This window comes from Eschrichtius robustus, chromosome 2 (assembly GCF_028021215.1).
Source record: "Eschrichtius robustus isolate mEscRob2 chromosome 2, mEscRob2.pri, whole genome shotgun sequence".
NCBI classification, from domain to species: domain Eukaryota; kingdom Metazoa; phylum Chordata; class Mammalia; order Artiodactyla; family Eschrichtiidae; genus Eschrichtius; species Eschrichtius robustus.
This window is the reverse complement of record NC_090825.1, coordinates 105,906,431-105,913,409: the sequence shown is the minus strand read 5'-3', so window position 1 is coordinate 105,913,409 and position 6,979 is coordinate 105,906,431. Positions and strand designations below refer to the sequence as shown.

Below are 6,979 nucleotides of genomic sequence, written 5' to 3'. Positions count from 1 at the left end.
TTTTGCTGGGTGAATGCAAAGCAGACTGTATTAAAAACTCTTATGTCTTTAAAACCAAAGTTCAATATCTATTTTAATCTGTATGCTTTAAAAGTTACTGTCTGATAGCATCATAGTGGTCTTGTCCTCATTGTCTATTTTCAAGCAAATAAAAAGGATTAGAGGATATGTTTTCAAGACAAATGAAGAGACTACGCAGAATCACTCATGACAAATAATATTTTCTTGAGGATAAACCACCAAAGATATCAGCTAAGAAATACATCTTTTAAATCCCACGTTGGGATTTGGGATATAAAACATAAACACAAGAATTACTTTGTCATAGGGGAAAATGCAAGTTCTCTGAATAAGCAATTAATTCAGGTAAAATGCAACTGAAATATTTCTGATCTTTCCCAATCCTGTGAAAATAAACTTAAAATGATTTTTCCTCTAATAAAACAAAAATGGACTTTGAACTTCATTAGCAACTTCTATAAATGAAAGTAAAGAAATATTTTCATTTCAATAATTCCCATTAGTTATTATTTCATCTGTCAAATCCCAATACAAATTTAAGGAGGGAAGACTTTAATAAATTGAATAGATTAACTTTGACAGCAATGTTCAAATTTTCTGAAAGACAGCATGGATCAAAGTCAACTGAGAAGAGAATATACTCACCAATATAGGTGTGGAGGCAGGTTCTACTTGCTAGGAGTCGTTGATTCTAATGGGACTATGGCATGTCTTCCTGATGTGCTGAGGTGGAAAGAAAAAGCAATACCTCATCTATGAAATTTTGAAAGACATTTTCCAATTCTATTATCATTCTAAATGCTTACATATTGTAAACAACTGACTATAGTTAAATTGAGTAGCATTAATTTATGCAAAATATACCAAAACAATTCAGTAACTGCATTTTTTTTTACAAAATCACTGAAATTCTAGATCTTAAGATTAATAAACATAGGGGCGTAATTTTGGAGTAAACCATGTGAGGAATGATTCAATCAGACAATCTCCAGGATTGAACTGAGAAGCACAGATTTATGTAGAAAGCCTCAGCTGCCACAGTGTAAAAACAAAGGTTCTATGTACTTCAATTTAGGTCTCCATATAAAGAACAGGGGATTCCTTAAAGGAAAACTGAGTTGCAGAGCTTGTCCTATAAGGACCCTGTTTTCACCCACTGCTCCATGGGGCTAGAGTTTCCCAGCCTTCCAGATTTCCTGCAGAGAGTGCCTCTGATACAGTCCCTGCTTCCATGATGCAAAACTAGTGTGACCTCTTAAAGAGTGACAACCAACGTATTACCAGAAGGATACTCAACCCTTATTGATAGAAAAATAGAATAGAGTCTAAATGATGAGATATAGAGGAGATTCAGTCGTATTCAGGGAGAGTTGTGTTTTCTTCTTCATTCTTGTCTTTGGGAACCACAGGCTCTTACCAAGATTTCAACTGAAAGAGAGAGAGCAATTTTTAGTGTAAGCCATAATTTTTAATTATCTCATCATTCATTCTCAGTCATCATGGATCTGGTTTTCTGGGGGAAAAAAAATGGCTCTTATGTTTGACAGTATCTGCATTCTCTCCTCTTATTTGATTGATATTTTCGCTGTGTATTAAATTCTACATAGGAAATAATACTCTTCGTGAATTTTAAAGAATTTTTCTAGCTTACAGAGCTGATATGACTTTTAACACTTTGTATATGACTTGCTTTTCCATCTGGAAGCTTTTAGAATCTACTGTGTGCCCAGTTCTGAAATTTCACAATGATGTGCCTTATGTGGGCCTGTTTTCATTTATTATTTAAGCCTCCTATGAACCCTTTTAATCTGAAAATTCATGACCTTCAGTCCTGGGGAAATGTCTTCAATTATTTTCTTGATGATTTCCTATCTTCAATTTCCTCTGTCCCTGCTCTTTTTGAATATCTATTATTGTGTGTTACATTTTCTGGACTGTTTTCTAAACTTCTTATCTCCCCTCACCTATTTTCTGTATTTTTTTTAAATAAATTTATTTATTTTATTTATTTCATTTTTGTCTGTGTTGGGTCTTCATTGCTGTGCACAGGCTTTCTCTAGTTGCGGCGAGCGGGGGCTACTCTTGGTTGCGGTGTGCCGGCTTCTCATTGCGGTGGCTTCTCTTGTTGTGGAGCATGGGCCTAGGCGTGAAGGCTGCAGTAGGTTTGGTTCGTGGGCTCTAGAGCACAGTCTCAGTAGTTGTGGCGAAGCTTAGTTGCTCCATAGCATGTAGGATCTTCCTGGACCAGGGCTTGAACCCATGTCCCCTGCATTGGCAGGCAGATTCTTAACCACTGCGTGACCAGGGAAGCCCCCCTATTTGCTGTCTTTTTGTTCTACTTTCTGATCTATGTCTCTAGCTTTATTTCCAGCTCTTCCACTGAGCTTTTAATTTTTGCCATCATCTTTTTTAATTTCCAAAAAAATCTTTTTGGTTTACTGAATGTTTTTTCCTAGCGTCTTGTTTTCAATTCATGGATGCACTAACTTCTCTTAATTCTCTGGACTATGCAAAACAGGCTTTGGAAGATTTCTTCTTCCTCACTGGTTTCTTTTCCTTCCTTATTGTGTTTTCCCTGTCTGTTCTGGTTTTTATCTTCCATCTTGGAGGTCTTCTCTAGTTGGAAGCTCTGAACAAATGTGTGAGATTTGTTGACTTTGAGCTTCGTTATCATGTGATCTGGGTGGACCATTTATCAGAAAACTATGATGTCAGTGACTTTAGGTCTTTTCTCTTAGGTTTCTCAGACTCCCCATAGGAGAACTTCCTAAGTCCTGTCTGAGTGATGAAAGCCCTGTGGAGCACCTAAGTAAGCACTAAGCATCCAAAATGTGTAAATTCACCTAAGCTGTTGTTTTCAGGATGAGGACTGGTGGTCTAAATTCCCATCACTGCCCCCTCCTTGGCCTTCCCATTTTTGTTGTGGAGTGCATTTGAAATTTGCCATCTTAAAATAATAAATATGAGGAGTGTATTTTCATCTCATTAACCAGATCTAGTCATTGACCCACTTATTGCTCAGATATGATGGAAGGACACATAATATGATTTCTGTATACAGATGAGAAAACTGTGTCTCAGTGACAGCACAGGGTCTTCTAAGCAATAATCTCCCCTATTTACCTGGGAACCCAGTTAATCAACTTATTTCTCAATATATAAACTTTTTTCCACTTCCAGTGCTGAGGATATAGAGCCAGCAAACTTAAGCCAGTGTTTGTAAGCAGTAAGCATATAAGGCTCATGGTAAATGTTTAAGGTATCTACAAGCTCAACTTTCACTTCCTTTTAGCACTGTTAATCAACAATAGACTTCTCCTTCTTAAAGAAATTAGCTAAGGGAAACAAGATGAAATATAAAGACTGGTGACAGGCATACAAAATTCTTATATAGTGCTTGCCCTTGAGTCATTTCTGCACTAATTTTTCACACCAAGCAAATTTTCACTTTAGTTATGGCTTCTCCTGTTCCCCATATTTTCATTAATTATTATTTTTCTCTTCTATTTGGTGTTTTCTATTAGAGTTTTTTATTTCCTTTTTTTTCCTGCTACTTCTCCAACTCCTTTTTAGAGAAACACCTGTTTCTCTCCCTCATTTACAGAGTAATCTCACGATCAATGACACCTTCTTCACAATTACCAATAAATCAACCAATAAATGATTTCTGAGTAGATTAAGTGTGTGTGTGTGAGAGAGAGAGAGAGAGAGATGGAAGAATAGATAAACCCTGGAAATAAAGCATGAGAGGTATAAGAAGACACCTCACGAATGTTCTATGATGTAAGATTTTTCCATGCAAACCAGCTAAGTGTACGTAAAATGTAACATAAAATGTGGAAGATATCCCCGATTAAATTTCCTCTACCTGATGCTTCCCCCGAGTTGACATTGTTAGGAATGATTAGCATTCCACAACATCCACGTTCACAGTGTCGGTGAGTTGTCTCTGAGCTAGGTTAGATGAATAGAAAGTCATTCAGATCCGGTTAATACCGGTAACAAAAATAACACGCTGGCAAGATTTGGGTTCGAACTTCTATCCTTCATCTGCCAAATTTCCATTTTAAATGTAATCAGGACATACTTATAATATGGACAGCAGCTTGGTAATAGCCGACATTTCTTGAGCATTCAGTACAAGCCAGGCAGGGTACAGAGAACATGCATTATTATATTTCATCCCTTCAGATCTCTGTTGAGATACTTGTGATTACACTGCATATTTTACAGGTGGAAAAACTGGGTCTTAGATTAATGATGTGCTAAAGGCCATGTAGCCGGAAAAAAGTAGAATCTAGTTTTCATGGCTCCAGTGGCCATGCTCTTAACTACAATGCTTTATTGTCTTTAGTACTGGATAGAATATACTTTAAACAATCCATTAGAAACTCAGGGTAATAGTTTTCTGTGTTTCTCCATGCTGTTTTATTAAGAAAACATGATAGAAGATAAGAAATAGAGACATCATCCAATACTGTGAATCCTGCAGCATTCTTCATACCTCAGAACTGAGTCAAGCATTAGAACCACCGCCTCCATTAAGAATATGCATTGCTTATATATTGTTGCTGAATAGGAAACACTCCTGTATTTATTCTACTCTATTACAACACCTCTGACGCCAGATGGCTGGGTTATCCACACGAAACAATTCTGACACTAATGCAAGTCCCCATAGGTTAAGGGCTCAATCTCACAGGACTGCCCCCCACTTCATACGCCAGTCACAAGTAGTGGGTCCCCAGGCTACTCACAATTTCTGTCTGCCTCAGCTACAAATCAGTGGTTCCCATGACCCCCTCCTTGGGCTCAGTCACTTAATAGACGGGCTCACAGAACCTAGGAAAACAGTTTATTTAGTATTGCCAATTTATTACAAAGGATATTTTAAAGGATGCAAATGAACAGTCAGATGAATGGGTACATAGGACAATGTCTGGAAAAGTCCTGAGCACAGGATTTTCTGTCCCCTTCTGTGGAGCTGGGGTGCACCATCCTCCTGGCACATGGATGTGATCACCAACCCAGAAGCTCTCCAATCCCCATACTTTGGGGATTTTTACGGAGGCTTCATCATATAGGCATGACCAATTATTAACTCAGTTTTTAGCCTCTGTCTCCTCTCCAGAGAATGGGGAGTGGGGCTGAAAGTTCTGAGCTTCTAATCATGGCTTGGTCTTTCTGGTGACCAGCCCCCATCCAGGAGCCCACCAAGAGTCATCTCGTTAGAACAAAAGATGCTCCTATCAATAGGAAATTACAAACATTTAGGAGCTCTGTGTCAGGAACCAGGTCAAAGACCAAATATTAGCAAGAACTAGGGCAGAGACCAATATGTATTTCTTATTACTTTACAGTTGCGTAACAAATTACTACAAAACTTAGTGGCTTAAAACAATAATAATTATTCTCTCTGACACTTCTTGTGAATCAGGAATTCAGCAGTAGTTTGGGTGGTTCTGCATGTGGGTCTCTGATGAGTTGAGGTCAAATGTCAGTCAAGACTTCCGTCATCTGCTTCGAGATAGTTCACTCGCATGATTGGCAGTGTGGGTGCTGGTGTTGGCAGGACCTCGGTTCCTCTCTACATGGGCTGCTTCACAGAGCTGCTTGAGTGTCCTGGACACATGGCTTCCCCCAAAGTGAGTAACCCAAGAGACTAAGGTGGAATCTGCAATGACTTTTAGACCTATCTTTAGATGTCACACATGATCACTTCTACCATATTCTCGTGGTCATACAGGCCATGATTGTTTAACCATGATTCATTGTAGTTGGAGGGTACACAAGAACAGTAGATTCCAGGAAGCAAGAATCATTGGGGGCCATCCAGAGGCTCATTGCCACAAAGGAAAAGCCTTGTTTTGTTTAATGAATACTTGGAAAGCCACTGGGTGTTGGATGTGAGATCCCAAGGGGTTTTGGGGATAGTGATAGTCAGTAGTAGAGCAGTTGCCAAGGGAAATGGATCCCTCTGTCCATAGGGCTGTTGTTTTGCTAAGTGGGATATACCAGCTGAGGATGGGAGCGGTGTTACTCCAGAAAGTAGAGAGGTTTGAGGGGAGAAGGGGAAAGAAAGTAGAAATTTGAGGCAGCAGGAGAGAAATTATGGTGAAGTTCTGAAATATTTAATGTGAAATTTTATTGTTTGGATTATTTTTGTTTTGGGTTTTTTTGTGTGTGTGGGCAATGTCAGTTTGCTTCCCTGTATTCCTACTAAATCCTGTTAACATCTAAAATACTTGTCATGTTCTGTGGAATTGGACTTGTTCTTTGGGATGTAAAGAAAATGCTGAATTATGTTTCAAAGTGAGTGCAGACACTTAGAGCACCAGGATCCCATCATGTCTGGATGTACGTCTCTACCACCTTCCCTTATCTGAAGCTGAATGCAAGTACCTCTCTCTGGAGAAACTATCTTATAATTTATTTTAAAAGAATGATGTATTCGTTGTTTTCACAATGTAATGAAAGAGATTTTAATGAAGGACTAGGGAAAAATATCAGGTAAATGAGATACTTGAATGGCTGATTTTGAAGCGCATATAATCTCTCTCAGTGGAACTTTTTAGCAATTAGTTTTAAAACTTTTATAAATAAGTGTGCCTCCGTCTCCCACTCCCATCCTCACCTCTCTCCGTTAAGCAATGACTGGAACTGCCTTTTCCCTGGCACTCTGGGAGGAGCTGGAGCAGGTCACCTTGCAGTCTCCATCAGCTTTACATTCCTACACATCCCTCCGGGATAACAAATAGAGAAATATCTAAAACAGTGTGCAGGAACATGTCATGAATACAATGAAAACTTGTCTTCCAGGGGTGACATATGCATTAAAAAATTCCCCTGTGTAGACATTGACCAAAACCGGAGTTTTTTCTTCTATTACTGTCTTGTTTCATGTTCTCCATGCTCTGTTTTCCATCACATTCAGAAACTATTTTCAAGTTTTTGATGA

The 6,979-nt window shown here is 38.6% G+C and overlaps 1 long non-coding RNA gene across 1 annotated transcript; it reads right to left on the bottom strand.

Moving 5' to 3' along the window:
• Positions 1–705: 705 nt before the first annotated feature.
• LOC137759504 (uncharacterized) lies at positions 706–4,827 on the bottom strand. Its single transcript, XR_011073106.1, has 3 exons — positions 4,779–4,827; positions 1,319–1,449; positions 706–744 (listed from the first exon to the last, which is right to left on the bottom strand). It is a non-coding gene; the product is annotated as an uncharacterized lncRNA (long non-coding RNA).
• Positions 4,828–6,979: the final 2,152 nt, after the last annotated feature.